General features: G+C 48.2%; 6 non-coding genes across 6 annotated transcripts; all 6 read right to left on the bottom strand.

Moving 5' to 3' along the window:
- Positions 1-1,157: 1,157 nt before the first annotated feature.
- Positions 1,158-1,230, bottom strand: TRNAP-UGG (transfer RNA proline (anticodon UGG)). The gene has a single exon. It is a non-coding gene; the product is annotated as a tRNA-Pro (tRNA).
- A 3,844-nt stretch (positions 1,231-5,074) lies between these two features.
- Positions 5,075-5,146, bottom strand: TRNAP-CGG (transfer RNA proline (anticodon CGG)). Its single transcript has one exon. It is a non-coding gene; the product is annotated as a tRNA-Pro (tRNA).
- Positions 5,147-6,480: 1,334 nt separating this feature from the next.
- TRNAP-UGG (transfer RNA proline (anticodon UGG)) lies at positions 6,481-6,552 on the bottom strand. The gene has a single exon. It is a non-coding gene; the product is annotated as a tRNA-Pro (tRNA).
- Positions 6,553-9,267: 2,715 nt separating this feature from the next.
- TRNAP-CGG (transfer RNA proline (anticodon CGG)) lies at positions 9,268-9,339 on the bottom strand. Its single transcript has one exon. It is a non-coding gene; the product is annotated as a tRNA-Pro (tRNA).
- Positions 9,340-10,740: 1,401 nt separating this feature from the next.
- On the bottom strand, positions 10,741-10,812 carry TRNAP-UGG (transfer RNA proline (anticodon UGG)). Its single transcript has one exon. It is a non-coding gene; the product is annotated as a tRNA-Pro (tRNA).
- A 3,879-nt stretch (positions 10,813-14,691) lies between these two features.
- On the bottom strand, positions 14,692-14,763 carry TRNAP-AGG (transfer RNA proline (anticodon AGG)). The gene has a single exon. It is a non-coding gene; the product is annotated as a tRNA-Pro (tRNA).
- Between the last annotated feature and the right edge of the window lie 1,098 nt (positions 14,764-15,861).

The following is a 15,861-nucleotide window of genomic DNA, read 5'->3' as shown; positions in this document are numbered from 1 at the left end:
AGGGTGTCGGACACTTGTCGCGGGCCGGCGATTCAACTGAACTCCCCGGCACAGGCCACTAACTGAGTTCGTGTTGTTTCTTGTTCCGCGGGTAAGGCACGGGGGGGGGGGGCTTCGCAGTTACCGGTGGCGGCAGGCGTGTGATACTGCGCCGGCAACAGAGAAACTCGGCGGCCGGCGGGGCGGATCCTGCTGCGACACATCCTATGTGGGTGTGGCAAGTGTGCTCAGAGCCATACACCGTGGCGATGTGAAAGTAACAGCGCGGCCCAGAATTGGGACGTTTATGTCACGTTATCGGCTCGTTGGTCTAGGGGTATGATTCTCGCTTAGGGTGCGAGAGGGTCCCGGGTTCAAATCCCGGACGAGCCCGCTTATTAACGAGCCCGAGCCCGGTACTCGCCTACGTAGAACATGCCCAAGGGTGTGCAGGTCTTGTATGTTCGGAGATGCCTTCGCTTGATAATGATACATGCTTTAAACGCTAGTTATTGCAACCAACCAACCCATGTCTTCTGCCGGCAAATTCAAGATTATGGTTAACAGGAGAATGACACCTTCCGCAATTTTCACTAGTGGTAAATCAAACGCAAAAGTTTGATCCCTAAGAACAGTTGCATCAGAATCTTTCGGACCTTCCCCGGATTTTTGGGTGAAGTAGCTGTTCTTCACCAGCCGAACACCACCCATCGCCTGCGCGCGAGCACACGCACTGCGCACGCACATGGGGGCGCCCAGGTCTTCTGAGAGCCAGTAGTATCTACTCTGCCTCATTTGCAAGGGCTAGGTATGCACTGTGTGATTTGCGCTTGGGGTACGAGAGGTCCCTGGTTTCAAGCCCGGACGAGCCCAGTTATTGATGTCAAAGATGCCCGCATGCAAATTAAAAGCGTTGAAGGACATATGGGCTTCTGGGCCATGCTGCGCCTCGTCACTGTGAGTTCGGTCTATGTGACGGAACGACAATAATTGAGAGGGTACAAAACATGCGGCATCTTGTCTGTTACACTGCCTGAAGTCAGGCGGCATGAGTTGATTGGGTGAAACGACTACCGTTGAAGCACTGAGCCATAACGCGATGAGGTATCCGAACCCATACGCCCTTCTCACGTTCGGAGCTTTTTCGACACAATATCGTTCATCTTATACCAATCACCGGGCTCAGTCCGGGATTTGAACCCGGGACCTCTCGCACCCAAAGCGAGAATCATACCCCTAGACCAACGAGCCGACAATACTCAATTTCACATTCAAATTCCGGTCCCTGCATTACGTTTACATCTTACAGGCATCAGTTGACAGTGCACTGGCCACATCCACCGTCGCACAAGCTCGTGACATGCGCTGGCTACAGACTGCCGCCGGGGAGCATAGCACAGGGAGCGGAGCCTCGCCATGACCGTTGGACTTGTGGTGATAACTGTATGGGCAAAGTGTGGGACACCCGTATGAATTCATTAGACAGATACATCAGAGCAGTCTGGCCCTCTAGCCTGCCAAAGAACAGGGGTCCGTGGCAGAGCCAGGAGTGGCACGAACGAACATGACGTAACGGGGTACAGAAGAGCTTGTGGACAGGGCAGCACAAGGAATAGGACAGAAAATACGGGATTGGAGAAATAACAAAACGGCGTGCTATTCGACCGCTTGGATTTGCGAGCTTTTTAGTCGTGTGCTTGAAGCCGTCAGATGTGTTCACAACAAAACAATGTCGATTCATTAAAAAATAATCACCATTGTTCATTCATCCATATCATCATTAAAAGTGTCATTGGACTCAATGGTGATAAATCCAAAACTTGCTGTCCCAAAATTAGTGAGATTGCACCACTCGCAGCGACTCAAAGAAAAAGTAACTAATGAATCAAAACTAAACGTATTCGGGTCCTACGACTTCCAATAATAAAGCAGCGAAACGTGACATGAGAAAGAGATATCTACTACGACAAAGCAAAAACGCCACCGGGATGAAAACACAGGTTTTTTATAATCGACCACACATCGTGGCCCTGTTGCAGCTAATCCCATGTTTAGGGGTATTTCAAGCTTCCTGCCGCGAGGTTGGTTAGTTCCGTGCTTAGTAATGCTTGTGTGAAAAGCGCCCGGCGAGGCGAGGAAGTCCAAGCCAAGTCCAGCCCATATAGGCTGAACGCATAGGGAAAGCAAGCGTGTACCCTGACAGCAAGATCCAGGGCTTGTCCGGGATTTGAGCCTGAGACCTCTCACACCCGAAGCGAGAATTATACCCCTATACCAACGAGCCGACAAATCGCTTCAGGCCTCCCAGTTCTGGGCCGCACCGCTGCTTCTAAATGGTACAGGCGACGGTTTCCAGCACACATCCGCATCCAGCATCATTTGTCAGCTCACAGTGAAAGGCTTTTAGTGACGTCATTTGGAGACCAACACATTGGTAACCCCGAAACTGATGTAGAGTATGGACTGCGACAGGACAGAATAGAAGTACACGACTGAGACGCATTGTAGAAACGCCGTGCAGGACAAAATGAAAGGGTGTGCACGACAGCCGACAAGGCAAGACAGAGGTCATAGGACTTGGGGTAAAGGGCAGAGGCCCAAGTGCTGACGACTGGATAAGAAAGAGAAAGGGCAAGGTATGAGACTGGCAAAAGAAAAGATCAATTAAAACAGTATCTCGTCTCTCCTGCCCTCCCTGTCAGCCCGTCTGTTTCCATCACCCACCGGACGGGACGTGACCGGTCAGGCTGTGCCCTATCTTTTGCCTTTTTCTGGTCCCGCCTTGTGTCGTAACGGTTGCTCAATATGTATCGCCACAAATAAGCTGATGCTTTTAGGGCTATGCTCCCTCACGACAGTCTGCAGCCAGCGCTTTACGCCATAACCCTGTGACACGATGGTGGATGTGACCAGTGGGTTCAAAGCCGTACACCGCACGATGTCACAGTAACGGCGCGGCCCAGAATTGGGACGTTGTGATCTTTTCTGTCGCCTTGTTCGTCTATGAGCGTGATTCTCGCTTAGGGTGCGAGAGGTCCCGGGTTCAAATCCCGGACGAGCCCGCTTTTCAACTTCAGGGGCATGCGAGTGCATGTGTCGAACAGGCCCAAAGGTGCGAAGATCTTGTGAGTTGGAAATATCATCGCTTGATAGTCTAATGTTTCAACGTTAGTCATTAAGACCAACCAACTCATGTCGTTGCCGGAAAACTGAAGACCAGGGTTAAAGGGAGTATGACACCTGTTTGCACTTGTTTCCCTCTTCACAGTTCTGTCAGTGATTTCAGGCGTATCCATTTGGTATCGTATTAATTGATTTGTTCTCTAATCTAGTGGAAAGAAAGTTATTGTCGCCTTCCAATTTCAAGTCGCTTTAAAGTTGTTGTAGTGATGATTTACAGCTATGCTGTGTATCACTGCATATGGTTGCTTTTGGCGACGGAGTATATATTATTTTTAAATTTTTCCATCGCCCAAATTAAGCTTTAACCACGTTCTTTCACCTGGTACGCGAGTCCGAAAGGCAAAGTGAATAACCAAGTGTATGCGAAGTTTTTGAACTGAAGAATTGCATCGCCCTTCACTTCCAGAACAGATGATACAGTGTCTCCACTTGGAGAGAGCAAAAAGTGCATAGCTTGTGATTAGTTCCGCCTGTCAGAGAGCGCCTGTAAAACACGTACTAAGGTTGAGGGAGTGGACGCTGAAGATGATGATCTGGTGATAACAATGCAACATTGACGTTGATCAAGATGAACTCTGAAAAGCGATGTGTTCCGGGAACACCAAAACGTATAATGATTATAACAATGCACAGACTGCATTAATTCATCGGAAAACCAAACAATATCATGATTGTCGTGAGCTCTATATTCCCTTGTGTAGGTGGTAGTTGCAGCTATTGTTTTGGCGCAAGATTGGTTGGAACAGCGGATTCTCGTTGCATTATCACCTATTTCAGTAATCCTGTTTATAATATATATATATATATATATATATATATATATATATAATATATATATATATATTATATGATATATCTATCTTTCTCTCTATATGTATATATATATAGATATATGTCTCCCTTTCTCTCTATATGTGTATATATATATATATATATTATAATATTTGTGTATATACTATATATATGATATATATATTATATATATATATATATATCGTGTCCAGGCTAGAGCTGTCCCTCGTGAGTCCGCAGGCCCACAACATGCAGGCTTGACCCGGCATTGACCGGACTCCTCAGCGGCACACCACCGACCGGGAGTGGGTAAGGGTCGGCCTCGGCACGACCAAGAGCACGGCCAAGGCTGGTCGACGTTGTCAGCCGTTTACGAAACTTGGACACGTCTATGCAAAGCATTGATGTCATCCCCCATTTAAAGGGGATGTTTCACATCTAAATATATGGAAACAACCATCAGATATGATCAGACGAGCTCACTTGTAACGATTGGTATGCTTTCTAAGTGAAAAGGACTTTTAAAGACAGCGCAGTTCTCTATCTGGCAAATGTGCTTCTCATTGCGTCGTGGTTGGTTGCGCCATCGTACCTTTCACAACATTCATTGACAGCTGACTGGCGGCCGTTTCATATAGAATGGCGCTCACGAATGGCAGACATAAATGCCTCGGCGATTTGATGCTCCTTGGCTTTAATCGCCGTATGGCATATGGAATGACAGGATTTAAATGATATTATTTTGCTGTCACGAATGCCAAGGTGCCTAATGACGTTGTTATAACGCCATGGATGCTAAGGTGACTTGCCCCATATGCGTTTCCCAATTTTCGCAGGCGTTTAGTTCAGAAGCTAGAGAGGCACAGGCCGTAAGAACGGCAGTAATGTGAACAATACCGTAAGGCCTTCAAGATGGCTATCTCAGTTCAAAGCGTCAGATAGTTATGGATCACACCATTTATCACTGGATTTTGAGTCTTCAGGCCGAGACATGGTCTGGTTGGCTCCAATGAACCGCGTTTAAACATTGTATCATCGAGCGATGATACCTTTGAACTCGTAAGTCCTACTCACGCTATCGCTCATCCGATGTGTGCGAGTACCTCTGACAGCAATAACCGGGCTCGTCCGGGATTTGAACCCGGGACCTCTCGCACCCGAAGCGAGAATCATACCCCTAGACCAACGAGCCGACAATGTCATCAAAATCCCAATTACCCCAATTCTGAGCCACGTCTTACTTTCAATTTTCAATTTGACGGAGAAACTCTCAATCACCAAAGTAATATACGCTCCAGTCCACAAAGTTATCTGCATCACTTTAGTTTTCCTGTTTGAAATCGCGTGTATGACTGACAGGTGTCGGACCCTGTCGTGGCCGGCGATTTCAACTGAACTCCCCGGCACAGGCCACTAACTGAACTCGAGTTTGTTTCTTGTTCGCAGGTAGGCACGGGAGTGGGCTTCGCAGTTACCGGCAGCGGCAGGCGTGTGATACTGCGCCGGCAACAGAGAAACTCGGCCGCGGGGCGGGTCCTGCTGCGACACAATTCTATGTGGGTGTGGCCAGGGTGCTCGGAACCATACGTCGCACAATGTGAAAGTAACGGCGCGGGTCAGAATTGGGACGTTTTAGGCTACGTTATCGGCTCGTTGGTCTAGGGGTATGATTCTTGCTTAGGGTGCGAGAGGTCCCGGGGTCAAATCCCGGACGAGCCCGCTTATTAACGAGCCCGAGCCCGGTACTCGCCTGCGTCAAAAATGCCCAAGTGTGTGCAGTTCTTGTAAGTTCGGAGATGCCTTCGCTTGATAGCTATACATGCTTTAACGCCAATTATTGCAACCAACCAACCCATGTGTTCTGCCGGAAAACTCAAGATTATGGTTAACGGGAGAATGACTCAAGATTATGGCTAACGGGAGAATGACACCTTTCGCAGTTTTCACCAGTGGTGATTCAGACGCAAAAGTTTGATCCGTGAGGACAGTTGTATCAAAATACTTCCGATTTGCTCCGAATTTTTAGGTGACGTAGCCGCTTTTCACCACCCGAACACCGCTCATCGCCTCTGCGCGAACACACGCATTGTGGAAGCACAGGAGAACGCCCCGGTCTTCCGAGAGGCAGAGGCATTTACCCCGCCTCATTGGCCCCGGCCAGGTACGCACTGTGTGATTCGCGCTTGGAGCGCGAGAGGTCCCGGGCTCAAATCCAGACACGCCCGGTTATTGTCAAAGATTTCGGCATACAAATTCAAAGCGTTGAAGGAGATATGGGTGTCTGGGCCACTCTGTGCCTCGTCACTGTGAGTTTGATCCATGTGACAGAACAACAATAAGTGAAAAATACAAAGCAAGAAAGCATGCTGCCTGTTACACTGCCGGAAGCCAGAGCGCATGAGATGGTTTGTTGCAATAACTACCGTTGAGACACCGGACCATCACGCGAAGATACATTCGAACTCACAAATCCTTGTCTTACTCGGGCTTATTTAACAAGGGCGTGTTCCTCTTACATCAAGAACCGGGCCCGTCCGGGATTTGAACCCGGGATCTCTCGCACCCAAAGCGAGAATCATACCCCTAGACCAACGAGCCGACAATGCTGGCTTTCACATCCCAATTGCGCTCCCTGCATTACGTTCACATCCTGCACGCAACCGCTGCCGGTGCACTGGCCACATCCACCGTCGCACAAGCTCGTGAGGTGCCCTGGTTACAGACTGCCCCCGGGGAGCACAGCGCAGGCAGCGGAGCTTCCCCAAAACCTTCGACTTGTGTCGAAAACTGTATGACAATACGTGGGACGCCCGCGTGACTTCGTTAGACAAATACAGACTAGGGCTGTCTGCCCTCTAGCCCGTCAAAGAACAAGGGGATTTGACAAAGCAAGGTGTGGCGGGAACAGATATGACGGACCGGGATAAAGAAGACCTTCGGGACAGGACAGCACAAAGATTGGCACAGGATATAGTGCGGGATTGGAGAAAGAACAAAACGGCATGCTATTCGACTGCTTAGGCTTTGCGGGGCATTAGTCGGGTGTTTGAAGCACAAACTGTGTTCAGCATAAAACAAGGTTGGTTCAGTTCAAATGCGAATCACCATTGTTGATTTATCCATATCATCATTAAATGTGTTATTGGACTCCATGATAATAAACCCAAAACCTGCTGTCCTAAAATTGGTGAAGTTTGCACAACTCTGGGACTAAAAAAATAACAAAGGAATCAAAACTAAACGCATTTGGCTTTACGATTTCCAATAATAAAGTAGCGAAACGTGATATGACGAATAGACATCTAACGACTAAGCAAAAATGCCACCGGGATGAAAACGCAGATTTTTTAGAGCCGATCACACATCATGGCCCTGTTGCAGCTAATCCGATGTTTGGAGCGTTTCAAGTTTCATACGGTGAGGCTCGTCAGCTCCGTGCTTAGTGATGCTTGGGTGAAAAGCGTCTGGCGCGACGCGAAGGTCCAAGACACCCATATGTGCTTGAACGCATAGGGATCGCAGCTGGAGAGGTCCGGGGTTCAAATTTCGGGTGAGCCCGCTTATTAACTTCAGGGGTGTGCGATTGCATGCGTCGAACAGGCCCAAAGATGCTAAGATCTTGTGAGTTGGAGATATCTTTGCTTGATAGTCTAATGTTTCAACATTAGTCGTTGAAACCAACCAATTCATGTTTTTTTTTGCCAGAATGCTCAAGACCTGGGTTAATGCGAGTATGACACCTTTTTGCACTTTTCGCTCTTGTTAAATCGAACGCGTAATATTTGATCGATGAGAACGGTTGCATCAAGATCCTTCGGTAGCCGCTATTGTGGAATGAATGTCATTGGGCTCCCTACTTCGCTATGAAAGTAATGGATTTGATTTACTCTCCTTGTTCTAACCTGATTGTTTTTAATCTTTGTAGCACACTAATGCGTCAAAATGGTTTTGTTATAAATACTACCAAAGGTTGGGACAGTCTGTTTGGTCAAAATAATATGCAAAGTTTTTTTTAACTCGGATTCGTTCGGTGTGTACACATATATCGACTAAACGACTGCCCGCAGTCATCATGATTATTACGTTGTCTCTTTCGTGTTTAATTCTTTCAATGATTTTAGCCGTTTCCATTTGGAATCGCATTGATTTTATTCTCTTATCTAGTGGAAAGAAAGTTATTGTCGGTTCCCAATTTCCAGTTGATTAAAAGTTGTTGTAGTGAGGATTTACAGTTGCGCTGTCTGCCAATGCATATAGTTGTGTTTGGCGACGGAGTATATAATTATTTGCAAATCTTTTCCATCGCCTAAATAAAGGACTAACCACGTTCTTTTACCTGGTACATGAGTCCGAAAGGCGAAGTAAATAGGCAAGTCTATGCGATATTTGAGAACTGAAGAACTGCAGCACCCTGCACTTCCGGAAAAGGAGGAGGATGCCGTGCGGCTGCGTGCCGCTGAGGAGCCTGGCATTGACCGGACTCCTCAACGGCACACCATCGACCGGCAGTGGACATAGGTCGGCCTCGGCACGACCAAGGGCATCACCAAGGCTGGTCGTCAACCGTTTACGAGCTTGGACACGTCGATGCAAAGTATTAATGTCATGCCCCTTTAAAAGGGATGTTTCACATCTGTATATATGGAAACAACCATCAGATATGATCAAACAAGCTCACTTATAACACTTGGTACGTTTTCTAAGTGAAAAGGACTTTTACAGACAGCACAGTTCTCTAGCTGATAAATGTGCTTCTCATTGCGTCATGGTTGGTTACGCCATCGCACCTTTCACAACATTCATTGACAGCTGACTGGCGGTCGTTTCATATAGAATGGCGCTCACGAATGGCAGACATCAATGCCTCGGCAATTAAATGTTTCTTGGCCTTAACCGCCGTATGGCTTATGGAATGACAGGATTTGAATGGCATTATTATGATGTCACGAATGCCAAGGTGCCTAATGACGTTGTTATAACGCCATGGATGCTAAGGTGACTTGCCCCACATGCGTTTCCCAATTTTCGCGGGCGTTTAGTTCAGAAGCTAGAGGCACAGGCCATAAGAATGAAAGTAATGTGAACGATACCGTAAGGTCTTCAAGATGGCTATCTCAGTTCAAAACGTCAGATAGCTATGAATCACACCATTTAACACAGGGTTTTGACTCTTCCGGCCGAGACATGGTCTGGTTGGTTCCAATGAACCGCGTTTAAACATCGTATTATCAAGCGATGATACCTTTAAAATCGTAAGTCCTATTCACGCTATCGCTCATCCGATGTGTGCGAGTACCTCTGACAGCAATAACCGGGCTCGTCCGGGATTTGAACCCGGGACCTCTCGCACCCGAAGCGAGAATCATACCCCTAGACCAACGAGCCAGCGACAGACCGGACAGCGCGCCTATTTTGAGCTGCGCCATTTCTTTCACATTGCATGGTGTACGGCTCCCAGCACAGCCTGTTGTTGATTCGGGGAGTTCGGCGGGGGGGGAGGGGCACTCGGGGAACAAAGGCAGTGGGCGGAAAGGTAAGAAGAGAGAAAGAGAGGAGAAAGGAAAAAGTGGTGTACGTAACAGAGAAACTCCCAGTCACCAAAGTAATATATGCTCCAGTCCACAAAGTTATTTGCACCACCTTAGTTTTCCTGTTTGAAATCGCGTGTATGACTGGCAGGTTTCGGACCCTGTCGTCGCCGGCGATTTCAACTGAACTCCCCGGCACAGGCCACTAACTGAACTCGAGTTTGTTTCCTGTTCGCGGGTAGGTAGGCACTGGGACGGGCTTCACAGTGACCGGCGGTGGCAGGCGTGTGATACTGCGCCGGCAACAGAGAAACTCGGCCGCGGGGCGGGTCCTGCTGCGACACAATCCTGTGTGGGTGTGGCTAGTGTGCTCGGAGCCGTACACCGTGTGATGTAAAAATAACGACACGGCCCAGAATTGGGACGTTTTGGACCACGCTATCGGCTCGTTGGTCTAGGGGTATGATTCTCGCTTAGGGTACGAGAGGTCCCGGGTTCAAATCCCGGACGCGCCCGCTTATTAACGAGCCCGAGCCCGGTACTCGCCTGCGTCGAACATGCCCAAGAGTGCGCATGTCTTGTAAGTTCGGGGATGCATGCGCTTGATAGTAACACACGCTTTAGCGCTATTTATGGCAACCAACCAGGCCGATGTCTTCTGCCGGAAAACTCAAGATCATGGTTAATAGGAGATGACACCCTCGACAACCTCTGCAGCTTCATTGGTGGTGAAACAGATGCGAATGTTTGATCCGTGTGAACAGTTGTATCAAAATCTTTGGGACTTGCTCCGAATTTTTAGGTGAAGTAGCCGTTCTTCACCACCCGAACACCGTTCATCGCCTCTGCGCGAGCTCACGCACTGCGCACGCACAGGGGCGCGCCCAGGTCTTCCGAGAGGCAGTGTTATTTACCCCGCCTCATTGGCATGGGACAGGTATGCACTGTGCGATTGGCTCTTATAAAGAAGATGCCCGCATACAAATTCAAAGCGTTAAAGGACATATGGGTTTCCGGGCCATTCCGTGCCTCGTCACTGTGAGTTCGATCTATGGGACAGAACAACAATAAGTGAAAAGTACAAAACGAGCAGCATATTGCCTGTTACACTGCCTGAAGCGAGGGCGCATGGCATGGTGTGTTGCAATGACAACCGTCAAAACGCCGGACCATCCACGCGAAGACACATGCGACCTCATCAAGGTTTGTCTTACTCGGGCTTATTCAACGTAGGCGCGTTTCTCCAACAGCAATAACTGGGCTCGTCCGGGATTTGAACCCGGGACCTCTCGCACCCAAAGCGAGAATCATACCCCTAGACCAACGAGCCGACAATCCTCACTTTCACATATCAATTTCAGTCCCTGCATTACGTTCACATGTTGCGGTCGTCAGTTGACGGTGTATCGCCCACATCCACCGTCGCTTAAGCTCGTGACGTGCGCTGGCTACAGACGGCCGCCGGGGAGCATACCGTAAGGAACAGAGCTTAGCCGTGACCGTTTGACTTGCGTCGATAGCTGTGTGGCAATGTGTAGGACGCCAGCGTGACTTCGTTAGACAGATAGACCAGGGCTGCCTGCCCTCTAGGCTGCCAAGGACCGGGAGGATCTGGCAGAGCAAGGTGTGGCGGGAACGGACATGGCGGAACGGAATAAAGAAGAGCTTGGGACAGGGCAGCACCCCAAGACTAACGGGATAAAGAAGAGTTTGGTACAGCACCCCAAGACTAACGGGATAAAGAGAAGCTTGGGACAGGGCAGCACCCCAAGACTAACGGGATAAAGAGGAGCTTGGGTCAGGGCAGCACCCCAAGACTAGCGGGATAAAGAGGAGTCTGGGACAGGGCAGCACCCCAAGACTAACGGGATGAAGAAGAGCTTGGGACAGGGCAGCACCCCAAGACTTACGGGATAAAGAAGAGTTTGGGGAGAGGGTAGCACAGCAAAAATAGCACAGAACGAAGTGCGAGATCGGAGAAAGAACAAAACGGCATGTTATTCAACTGCTTAGGATTTGCGAGCCACTAGTCGGGTGCTTGAAGCATGCAATTGTGTTTATCAAGGTTGATGTAAGATTGATTCATTCATGATTCAAAGATTAACCACCGTTGTTTATTCATCCATGTTATCGTTAAAGGTGTTATACAACTTAATGATGACAAGTCTTAAACTTACTTCCCTAAACTTAGTGAATTTTAAACCACTCACCGACTCAAACTAAATTACTAAATAATGAACATTAAACGTATTTGGTCTTCCAATAATAAAGTAGCGAAACGTGGCATGACGAAGAGATGCGCAACGGGAAAGCAAAATGCCTCCGGGATGAAAACGCAGGTTTTTATAGGCGGCCTTACATCACGGCCCTGTTGCAACTAATCCGATGTTTTGAGTATTTCAGGTTTCACGCGACAAAATTGCTTAGTTCCGCACTTAGTAAGGCTTGTGTGAAAAGGCCCTAGCGAAACGCAGAAATCCAAGACACCCATATGTGCTTCAACGCATAGGAATAGCAAGCGGGTATCCCTAACAGCAGGAACCGGGCACGTAGCAAGGCTTGTGTGAAAAGGGCCTAGCGAAACGAAGAAATCCAACACGCCCATATGTGCTTGAACGCATAAGAATAGCAAACGGGTATCCCTAACGGCAAAAACGGGGCTCATCCAGGATTTGAGCCCGGGACCTCTCGCGCCCGAAGCGAGAATTATACCTCTAGACCAACGAGCCAATATTTTCACCATAAGCGTCCCACTTCTGGGCCCGCCGCTGCTTTTAAATTGTACAGGCGGTGGTTTCCAGCGCACAACCCGCATCCGGCATCATTTTATAACCTCACAGTGTAAGGTTACCAGTGACGTCATTTGGGGAACAAGAGGTTTGTAACCCGAAAACTGATATAAGAAATGGACGGAGACTGGACAGGATAGGAGGGCGTGTTTGAGAGCGCATTGTGAAACGACGTGGTGAACAAAATGAAAGGGTGTGCACGACAGCCAACGAGGCAAGACGGAGGACATAGGACTCAGGGTAAAGGGCAGAGGTGCTGAGGACGGGATCAGAAAGAGAACAGGCAAGGTATGAGACTGGCAAAAGAAAAGAGAGCAGTTAAAAACAGGATCTCGTCTCTCCTGCCCTCCCTGCGCAGCACGTCTGGTTCCATCACCCATCGGACGGGACGTGACCGGTCAGACCGTGCCCTATCTTTTGCCTGTTTTCTGGTCCTGCCTTGTGTCGTAACGGTTCCTCAACATGCATCGCCACAACTAAGCTGATGCTTTTAGGGCTATGCTCCCTCACGTCAATCTGTAGCCAGCGCTTTACGCCATAACCCTGTGAGACGATGGCGGATGTAGCCAGTGGGCTCGAAGTCTTACACCGCACGATGTAAAGTAACGGCACGGCCCAGAATTGGGACGTTATGGTCCTTTGTGTCGGCTTGTTCGTCTATGAGCATGATTCTCGCTTGGGGTGCGGGATGTTCCGGGTTCCAATACCGGACGAGCCCGCTTATTAACTTCAGGGGCATGCGAGCGTATGTGTCGAACAGGCCCAAAGGTGCGAAGATCTTGTGAGTTGGAGATCTCATCGCTTGATAGTCTAATGTTTCAACGTTACTCATTAAAACCAACCAACTCATGTCTTTGCCAGAAAGTTCAAGACCAGGGTTGAAGGGAGTATGACACCTTTTTGCACTCTCTCTCTTCACAGTTCTATCAGTGATTTTAGGCGTTTCCATGTCGTAGCGTATTAACTAATTTTGTTCTCTAATCTAGTGGAAAAAAGTTATTGTCGGCTTCCAATTTCAAGTTGTTTAGAAGTTGTTGTAGTGATGATTTACAGCTGTTCTGTCCATCACTGCATATGATTGTTTTTGGCGACAGAGCATATAATCATTCGTAAATTTTTCCATTGTTCTAATTAAGGAATAACCACGTTCTTTTACCTGGTGCACGAGTCCGAAAGGTTGGGGGAGTGGACGCTGAAGATGATGGTCTGGTGATAACAATATAGGATTGACGTTGATCAAGATGAACTCTGAAAAGCGATGTGTTCCGGGAACACCAAGGTGTATAATGATTACAATAATGCACAAATGTATTAATTCATCGGAGGACCTAACAACATCATGATTGTTTGTCGTGAACTCTATATTCTCCTTGTGTCTAGTTGGTAGCTGCATCTATTGTTTCGGGGAAAAATTGGTTGGAACAGCGGATTGTCGTTGCATCATCACCTTTCTCAGGAATGCCGTTTATATATATATATATATATATATATATATATTCATATATATATATATATATATATAGGAGTTAAAAATTATCATACATTATCATATTGTAGGTCTCTCTACACACAACATGCCGGCTTGATTGACCAGGCTCCTCAGTGGCACACCATCGACCGGGGGTGGGTAAGGGTCGGCCTCGGCAGGACCAAGAGCACGGCAGAGACTGATTGACGTTGCCAGCCGTTTACGAAACTGGACACGTCGATGTAAAGCATTGATGTCTTACACCCTTTAAAGGGCATGCTTACATCTGAAGATATAGTAACACCATCAGATTTGAAGCAAGCTCACTTATGACTGCTGGTATACTTTCTAAGTAGAACAGACTGCTAAAGACAGCACAATTCTTTATCTGGTAAATATGCTCCTCAATGCGCCATGGCGAATGGCGCTCACGAACGGCAGACATAAATGCCTCAGCGATTACTTTTTTTTTGTCTTAATCGCCGCATGGCTTATAGAATGACAGGATTTGAATGACGTTACTATGACGTCATGAATGCCAGGGTGTCTTGCCCGATATACATCTCCCACTTTTTGCGAGCGTTTACCTCAGAAACTAGAGAGGCTTAGGCCATAAGGACAGTATTGTGAACAATACCAAAAAGTTGTCAAGGTAACTATCTCAGCTTGTAAATTCATATAAATGCGGAACACACGCTTTAACACCGGGCTTGGGTCTTCCCGCCGAGACACGGTCTGATTCGTGGCAATGAACCGCGTTTCAACATCGGATTATCAAGCGATGATGCCTTCAAGCTCGGGAAATCCTACCGACGCTATGGCCTGCCCATGCCCCCACCTGTGACGGCGTTAAAGCCTGCATCACTATCAAGCGAAGACATCTCAGAGCTGACAAGAGCTACGAACCCTTGAGCATGTTCTACGCCCGCGAGTTCCTCTGACAGCAATAGCCGGGCTCGTCCGGGATTTGAACCCGGGACCTCTCGCACCCTAAGCGAGAATCATACCCCTAGACCAACGAGCCGATACTATATCCCATAACGTCCCAATCTTGGGCCGTGCCGTTACTTTCACATCGCATGGTGTATGGCTCTGCGCACATTGGCCACACCCACATAGGATTGTGTCGCAGCAGGACCCGCCCCGCGGCCGAGTTTCTCTATTGCCGGCGCAGTATCACACGCCTGCCGCCGTCGGTAACTGCGAAGCCCGTCCCAGTGCCTAGCCGCGAACAAGAAACAAACACGTGCTCAGTTAATGGCCTGTGCAGGGGAGTTCAGTTGAAGTCGCCGGCCGCGACTGGGTCAGACAACTACCAGCCATACACGCGATTTCAAACAGCAAAACCAAGGTGATGCAGATGGCTTCGTGGACTGGATCGCATGTCAAGTTTGTAATTGGGAGTTCCTCAGTCACCCACGCCACCTTTTTCCCTTCTCCTCCACCTCTTCTTGCCTTTTCAGACCACTTCTATCGTTCCCCAAGTCCGCCCCCACCCAACTTCTCGAGAATCGACACCAGCCTTCTGTGCGCTTCGGCGCCACGTCACACCACGCAACGCCCCCTATGCATTTGGAAATCGAACTATCTGAATGCTTTGAAGGGACCCATGCATCCCACCAACGAAATTCGCTGACTGCAGGCGGTTAAAGGTCGCGAACATAGTACGCAAGTTGTTCAGTGCATTGGCGAGGAACATTATTCACAAAGATGAGACAGTAGTATCAGCTTCATTCCTCCGATAAAAACCAGGAGAGTTGAGATATAGTTGGGTTATATGATTATAACCCAATATATAGTTGGGTTATACATTACGTTAACCCAACTATATGTCTATTCTCCTGGTTTTATCCGCGGAATGAGGCTGATGACTACTGTATTGTCGCGAATATATGCAATTGCTAATGGAGTATTACCCATTTTTTGGTGATTAGATAATGTGGCCGCTTAGTACCCAGCCCGTCGTTTAATAACGCTTGAGGTTTTCTTGATGGGGATCATTGGAACCTTTCGGTTTGGAAGACAAAATTCGACCGTGAATCGGTTTCTTTCTCAAAACATTGCACAGCCTCAGGTGCCAGACGAAATCAACGAAATCAGCCTTTCTGTGCGCTTCTGCGCC

The sequence above is a fragment of the Pollicipes pollicipes genome, unplaced genomic scaffold (genome assembly GCF_011947565.3).
Source record: "Pollicipes pollicipes isolate AB1234 unplaced genomic scaffold, Ppol_2.1 Scaffold_6138;HRSCAF=7277_pilon_pilon_pilon, whole genome shotgun sequence".
Lineage (NCBI taxonomy): Eukaryota > Metazoa > Arthropoda > Thecostraca > Pollicipedomorpha > Pollicipedidae > Pollicipes > Pollicipes pollicipes.
The sequence above is the reverse complement of the archived record's forward strand: the minus strand, read 5'-3'. Positions and strand labels throughout refer to the sequence as shown.